Source organism: Schistocerca piceifrons, unplaced genomic scaffold (assembly GCF_021461385.2).
Source record: "Schistocerca piceifrons isolate TAMUIC-IGC-003096 unplaced genomic scaffold, iqSchPice1.1 HiC_scaffold_2357, whole genome shotgun sequence".
Classification (NCBI taxonomy): domain Eukaryota; kingdom Metazoa; phylum Arthropoda; class Insecta; order Orthoptera; family Acrididae; genus Schistocerca; species Schistocerca piceifrons.
The window spans coordinates 2342155-2351084 of NW_025728291.1; positions in this window are offsets into that span (position 1 = coordinate 2342155).

Sequence of the window (8930 nt, forward strand, 5' to 3'; positions counted from 1 at the left end):
GTGATAACCGTTTTCCTTTTCTTCCTATTTTCGTAGGAAATCAAATTCATATCACTATTCAGGTTATAAAACATCCCTGCAAAATCAGTTCTAAGGACTTTAACTGCGTACACACTTACATTTTATTTTGATTGGATCGAAACAAACGCACCTGAAAAACGAGAAGAGTATCAGTCTTTTCCAGCCTTTTCTCGTTCATCGTCCTCCATTTTACGTTATGTCAACGAACGTTACTTGTTTGCAGAGGAACACTGAACAATTTGTGGCATGGTGTCAAACAAAAAGAGTTAACTTTTCTTTGGTACACTGCAAAATTCCACGTTAATGCCAATGGAGGAATAATTGAGGTTTCCTTTGCACAAAGTAAATTTCTTATAATTTTCAACGAAATTTTATCACAGAGCTGAACTACATGGACCTGCTGACCAAAACTTCTAGTTTATATCACTGTTTCTCTAATTCACAGTAATGTTACAGACCTACCAGATTAACATCTGCTTCGATTGGCGCTTATTAGTTTCATTATCTGAGCTATTGTCACTGTATTTTTGGTGTTTGTTCTAAACTGACCCTTTTAAACCACTCATCCTTCAGTTGAACCATTATATTCTCTCTCAAACTTCATTGTATTCTTCCGCATTTCAACACGTCTTTTCACCAAGTCTGTATGTTTCCTATTCGGTAAATTTCATCCGAAGTCTTAAACGCTCTTTAATGTTGAAATAGGCTTCCAACGCTGTGCTGTGGACGATCTGTCTACGACTTTATGTAGAACTTAACTTTTCAAAATTTCTCTGTCTCTCATGACGCATGGAATTACAAATTTTTCCTCATAAAAAATTAAATTTACAAAATTCACCATCATATTATATATTTTACAGCTCAAACAGAAATACGTGCATAGCTTAATGCATAAAACCTTAGCTCACATCTCATACTGCCGGATCATTTAGTAGTTACAACCAGTAGCGCCTAATGGAGATAATTAGCAAAACATGCACAATAAATGCGCCTCGTCAACTAGAGGTGGCACGTACATTTACTCATACCTACATTACGCATTTTGCCCTCAGTATGTAGTAAGTAGTCATTCACTCTTAACACTTCATTCAAGTGATTCATGGTGCTGTAATGAGAATTGTACTAAAGTTCATATGTTGATGGATGACACAGCTTATATCTGTTAGCTATGGATGCGATGAGGGACAATCATTTAAATGTCTGATATGGATTGCGCTGTTTCTTTCCTTTTGCAGATGGCGACGGCAAATGAGTTGGACGTTGTACTTCCAGCAATGAGCAGCAATTAATTTTGGTCGGCAAACCATTCCAAGTAACATACAAGTTACTTACTATGATACGATTCATGGTTCATGTGAGGACCACGTGGCTGAAGAGGTCGATATGAGACTCTGTGATACTGGTCTTCGCCAGCACGTCACACCTGATTCCTGAATTTTGCTGTACTTCTGCTCTCGTTTGATACATACTTTCCTGACGGTAAACGTTACGTTTCTTGCAGGTGCATAGACTTACTCACACATGGCCATGATTGCTGTTGTCTCTGGTATATTGTGTGGTGGAGAACAATATAAAAAACTGCATCAGGTGACAGGATTTTTACAAACCGTGATGGGCTACTGGGTACACTGGAAGAAACATTGGTTAAGCTAAAACGACTTTCTTTACTGTGTCATATTTGTACGATGTTCAGTAACACTCTTATATAGATTTAGAAAGAATATTCGTCATGACAGTGTAGCGGCAACCATACTAACGCATTTGAGACATGTGGACGTGCTGTGTTTAGTTGCAGGGTCTCTCTTCTGAATGTGTATTTCAGAGGAAGAGTGAAGTGTGAATAGAAAATTGTGCGTCATCATTGAAACACATCTTCTGGCTAAGAAATTTCTCGAACAGTAGAAGTGACCTTTGCAATCAAATCAATGCGCAAGCACTTAAATGAACAGAGCATCACTCTGTGAACTGTAAGTAGTGGCAACCTCTCTACAAGAAAATTTCTCATCTTTTTGTTCAGAGAAATGACCTTCGCAACTGTAATAGAGATTCACTTCATTATATAAAATTAACATGGTTCTAGCAGAAATCATTGTGACATGTGGTGTAATTGCTTATGTTGTGTTTTACAATTTCAGCACGATTACAATAAAACTCGTTGCTTATTATTAATTTAACATGAGATTTTACTGCTTTTCCCGGCTAATGGACGGTATTTTATTAAATAAATCTCCACCTGGGAACGTGTAGCAATGTTGTCTGTCAGGCAGTGTAAATGTCTCTAAGTTCGTTCACAAAAGTAATCATTTCTAACCAACAAATAAGCTAAATATATGTTACGTAATCTGAACTAAACAAGAGTAATGATTTTTGGTAGTCTCAGTGCTGTTGTTTAAAAGACTCTTTGTTAGTTGCATATACTTTATCAAAATTAACTCTACTGTTATCTCGAGGTGGCAACACTTTTCTTTAAGCAAAACGAACAGTTTTGTCACACAATACCACACGTACACAATACTAATGTATTTGCTGTCGAAATATTTCATAAAGGTGGTTACGAAATTACCAAGTTTCATACATCAGCAGGTAAGAATTTATGCCACGTAAGATGCTGTTTGCATTCATAGACGTTCGATATATTCACAGTCTAACTGGAATTTATTAGCTTAGAGTGGGTCCTCGGCCACTAGTACACAATTATTACAGCAATTATAGCCTACAACATTTAAATCTGCATAGAAAATCAATTTAAAACTACCGCTGCAATATTTCACTAAGATGGAGGCTAACATAAGACAATCAATTATCGATTCTGCTTCAAGCTATACTTTTACTCGTAATAAATAATATATATTAAATCTTTTCTGATCTTCGCTATACGTATTTACATTCGAAAATATTTCTCAATCTTTCATGCTACAATAATATTCATTATTTACCATTGAAGTGCGCTGTAGGTCAATAGCGCTAATGGCTGCGCTCTTTGGTAGCTGAGCAGAAAACTTAACATTTATATAGGACGAGAATTACAATGAAATAAAACTCCAAACAAAGACGGTCCATTTCAATAATACATAAACTCTATTTTCAAATATCAGCTAGTAACATAACAATAGTACAGTTTTCTACAGACCTCTGTGTTACGAGACATCAATCACATCCTATCAGTAGAACAATTCGAACAAGGATTTTTCTAGAATAATCATAGATAACAAAAGATTGAGATTTTCATAATCTTTTTATATGGGTATTGTCTGAGATATAATTTTTTACCAAATATTAAACTATGTCGTTGACAATAACTATTATTTTATCAACGATGAAGTCCCTTTTGCCAGTATCACGAGAATACGATTAAAGTTCAGTCACATTCCACATACAATGCTGTCGTGAATATGATTTTGAATAAAATATAGGCGTGGATATTACATCATCACAGGTACTCCCTTGTGAGGACAACTTAAAATTTAATCGCAGTAGCTGTAGTGAGATTTTCTGCTCACTGGGCAGAGACGGAGGCTCATCGAACACAGAGGCTGCGCTCGCAGCTGCTGCTGGAAGGGCGGCGTGTGGGCGACGCCGCCCACAACGAGCTGCTGCCGCTGTCATGGCAGCTGTCCTCTGGACTCCCCATGGTCCACCTACTGTACGTGCCCACCACTTGGCTGAGCCTTGTCACTGCTTTCGTGTCCATAGTGACCACTTCCACCAGCTTATCCCACACTTTCTGGCCTTTATGTACAGTGATTGCAACTTTTGCTGTGTTTGTCGCGTCATTGCTGTAAAATTTAACTCATCTTAATACACTACTGGCCATTAAAATTGCTACACCAATAAGAAATGCAGATGATAAACGGGTATTCATTGGACAAATATATTATACTAGTACTGACATGTGATTACATTTTCACGCAATTTGGGTGCATAGATCCTGAGAAATCAGTACCCACAACAACCACCTTTGGCCGTAATGACGGCCCTGATACGCTTGGCCATTGAGTCAAACAGAGTTTGGATGGCGTTTACAGGTACAGATGCCCATGCATCAAGAGTAGTGACCGGCGTATTGCGACGAGCCGGTTGCTTCGCCACCATTAACCAGGCTTTTCAGTTAGTGAGAGAGCTGGAGAATGTGCTGGCCAGGGCAGCAGTCGAACATTTTCTGTATCCAGAAAGGCCCGTACAGGACCTGCAACATGCGGTCGTGCATTATCCTGTTGAAATGAAGGGTTTCTCAGGGATCGAATGAAGGGTAGAGCCACGGGTCGTAACACATCTGAAATGTAACGTCCACTGTTCAAAGTGCCGTCAGTGCAAACAAGAGGTGACCGAGACGTGTAATCAATGGCACCCCATACCACCACACCGGGTGATACACCAGTATGGCGATGACGAATACACGCTTCCCACGTGCGTTCACCGCGATGTCGCCAAACACGGATGCGACCATCGTGATGCTGTAAACAGAACCTGGACTCATCCGAAAAAATGACGTTTTGCCATTCGTGCACCCACGTTCGTCGTTGAGTACACCATCGCAGGCGCTCCCGTCCGTGATGCAGCGTCAAGGGTAACCGCAGCCATGGTTTCCGAGCTGATAGTCCATGCTGCTGCAAACGTCATCATTCTGTTCGTGCAGATGGTTGTTGTCTTGCAAACGTCCCCATCTATTGACTCAGGGATCGAGACGTGGCTGCACGATCCGTTACAACCATACGGATAAGGTGCCTCTCATCTCGACTGCTAGTGATACGAGGCCGTTGGGATCCAGCATGGCGTTCCGTATTACCCTCCTGAACCCACCGATTCCATATTCTGCTAACAAACATCGGATCCTGACCAACGCCAACAGCAATGTCGCGATACGATACACCGCAATCGCGATAGGCTACCATTCGATCTTTATCAAAGTCGGAAACGTGTTGGTACGCATTTCTCCTCCTTACACGAGGCATCACAACAACGTTTCACCAGGCAACGCCGGTCAACTGCTGTTGGCGTATGTGAAATCGGTTGGAAACTTTCCTCATGTCAGCACGTTGTAGGTGTCGCCACTGGCGCCAAACTTGTGTGATTGCTCTGAAAAGCCAATCATTTGAATATCGCAGCATCTTCTTCCTTTCGGTTAAATTTCGCGTCTGTAGCACGTCATCTTCGTGGTGTAGCAATTTTAATGGCCAGTAGTGTACTTTTTTTTGCCATAGCACTCCATTTTGAATACAGCTTTCGACCTCTGTATTATCTATACAGAATACTTGTCAGATAGCAGATAACTAAAACTGTAAAGAAACATAAGTTCACCTCAGAAAGGTGCACACTACTTCAGACCTATAATATGTGTGTTTTCTATTCTTTTGGACATGTGTGGCAGAATAGACACCACACATTCATGATTCCACCGCTATTTATATAGATGATGAAACAGAAATAACGTTGTCAGTAGCACGATATAATACTGTTACATGTGTGGCGTCTGTTCTTAAAACACATATCCGAAAGAACAAAGACCACATGTAACACCTACACACCTTTACAGCATTTCATGATATCTTGTGTTGATGCACGACAGCTCTGATCTCTTCTGGGAATGAAGCTGAATGATGTGAGCAATGAGGATGGTAGACAAGGAGGTGCTACAGAAGTAGTGTGTCACAAGTTAAGAATATGGACAGGCCATGAAGTGTCCTCAGATGGACAAAGCACCTAGGGCTGACACTTGCATAAAGTGGAGGATCCGTGCTCTAGGACAAGTGTTCATTTGTCCCCAGACATTGTGTTACTAATATCTACATGCCTTGATGGTAGTTCATGATATATCCTCAATCTAGATACACCGCAGTTGTGACCTCTTGTGGGACTCATGCTGCTAGCTTGAGCATGGTGGATAGGGGGCACTACAAAGTTGTCTGTGACAAGTTCAGAATTTAGGCTGCCTTTGAAACGTGCTCACATAACTGAAATGGATATGTGACAGCTAGTTGCAAGTAGGAAATCTGGATTCCAGTCCCAGTTAAGTACAAATTTTCACTTGACAGCATTGAATTATTTCAATGCCCTTACGCTACGGGTTTTGGTATTTCTCTATACTTACGTACTTCCAACCTGTTATATCGGCTGAGATGAGAAACTTGGCAATGTAACAATAATAGGCCTTAATATTTCGTCCTAATATCAGCTGTGTAATGAAAGATACAGTGTGCTGTTCATTCGTAAAGACACTACACACACTCGCCGTTAGTGTTCATAGCATAGTAAAAGGAAGAGTAAATCGGAGGGAAGTGACGAAATGTGGGAAAGGAGATGTCACGTACAACACCCTGAAGAGAAATAACCTATATACCCATATAGTTTTGTTTGTACATTTACAATGCCATTTCATATATTCCTAGACACTTACTGACTTTCCTGAATTGTTAAGAAAATTGTCTAAAGGTTTGCATCTTTAATGGTATTCCTAGACACCTGTTGAGTTTCCTGAATGCTTAAGAAAAATGTCCGAAGGTTTGGGTCTTTAAAGGTATTTGGGCTAATACACAGTAAAAGTATCTGTAATAATGGCCCAGACTCTTTCTAAAACATTCCAAAATGAAACATGTTATATTGTTTCAAACGGGAAAATTATAACATTAATTCTTACTTAAAATTGCAGTACATCTCTGCCTTCCCTTTTGGTCTCACCTTTACTTTTATCACGAAGTGCACAAAACTAACAGTTACAACACATTTGTTGTTTGAACGCAGTTGTTAAACTGTGAACGCAGACTCACAGAAAATCAAGTGTGTCTGCTACATCATTACGGCTGCTCATCATTACGTAATTAATTGACTCGCAGTCATCCTGAAAACGCACTAATATTTTGTACCTCACAATTTTAATAGGCTTGGACCCTACACAAAGTCTTAAAATGCAACAACATTTTTCTCGTCAATATTTACAACTTAGATCATCTGGTAAAACGGCCGTTAGTATCCTGTAAAAAAACACGGTTACATTCCCACATAGCGAAATTACTACGTCACAAGCTTAGTAGTTTCTCATCGATGAAGCACCGCCATGTATCATATGAGACTGGCTAATCCAGAAATCTGTTGGAAGCATCTAGTCTCTTGACTAGGGAGTACTATGCCACGCCCATATTACTTCTCTAACTGTAGCTTGTTGAGCACCACTCGTCAAGTAGTACCTTCACCTGGTTCTTGTAATATTCTACTTCCTAAGTCTTCTGTTCAAGTGCTGCTTGTAGTTTGACGATCTCCTCCGTCATAGCAGCAACAGAATACTCCAGGCTGTGGGGCTGTATTTACCGGCATCTATCGTGTGCTTCCACTGTCCAAAAGATAAATGAATGTACAAAACATAATGTGCCGGAAGGAGGAACCAGCTATGGATTGCACAGTCATCTGGTAATGGCAACATAAGCACGGAACAAGTTACATTAACATCTGCTTCTTAACACAACGAGTGAGCTATTTTTCATGTTAATAACCAATTAATTAGTCCTAATGTGTAGTACGTCTGTCGTGCCACTTGATTTGATCTGTACAACTGTATATTGACCCAAACCGAAAGTAAACTGAACGAGCACAACGCCACACCTTCTACTGTGCAGCCGCACCGAGCTAGGTGGCGCAGTGGTACGCACCCTGGACTCCAATTGGGAAGGAAGACGGTTCAAACACGGATCATGCCAATCAGATTTAGGTTTCTGTGATTTCTCTAAATCGCTTCAGGCAAATGTTCCTTTGAATGTGTGCGCCGATTTTCTTCCCCCTTTCTTCCTTAATCCAAGCTTGTGGTCCGTCTCTAATGACCTCGTCGTCGACTAGATATTAATCACTGATCTTCTCCTCCTCTTACTCTGCTCTGCGATGCCTCACCGTGACGCCAGGCGCTCCAGCCAATAGCAAGCGGTTTTGTCGGTATGGTCCCCATCTGCGTCCTTTGCTGCTTTCTTCAGAAACTCACGTCTTGTAACACTATTAACAGAGGTCGATTTGTAAAGGATGTACGAATTCAGAGTGGACACGGTTTCCAAATGCGATAACACTGCTAATGGCCGTCTTCGCTTTTTTTCAGCCAACGCCCTTATTACTACATGACTGATCACAGCAGATATGTAGATAAGAAAGACGACAACTCTGTTTTACACCCTGTGTCCCTTTCGAGCATTCTTGGTCTTTATGCCGTTCACTGCCTACCAACTCCAAACCAACAGAGTCGGGAGAAGGGTGACACGTCAATCGCCGGCTGGAGTGGCCGTGCGGTTCTAGGCGCTACTGTCTGGAACCGAGCGACCGCTACGGTCGCAGGTTCGAATCCTGCCTCGGGCATGGATGTGTGTGATGTCCTTAGGTTAGTTAGGTTTAATTAGTTCTAATTTCTAGGCAACTGATGACCTTATAAGTTAAGTCGCATAGTGCTCAGAGCCATTTGAACCATTTGACACGTCAGTGCGTTTCTAATCCGACAGGAACTGCTGTAGACAGTTAATGAACGACCACCAGTTTACGAGAAAACTTTAAGAAGGAAAATGGACATAAATCTAAATGCCTTCAACGGGACAAGTAACAAAAAACGGGTGGTACCTAAGTCGAAGCGTGTGGGTTAGTGCAACAGGTCGCGGTAGTTCCTCTTTTCAAATGATGCAAGGTTTTGGATGCACCGACGACCTGATGAGGAGCTCAAACCGCAATGTGGGGAGACTGTAGCTAACGATGGAGGTGTGTCAGTGTTATTATGATGGTGGTTTTAGTACCATGATTTGAGCGCACTCGCCAAGTAACCGTGAAAATTGACCCTGACATTCATTTCAACGTGCCTTTTTTCTGTGCACATTTCTGCCTTCCAAGATGACGGCCGCGGTCACAGGGCTGCTTGGATATGATTCTGGTTTCATGGAATACGTCTAGGA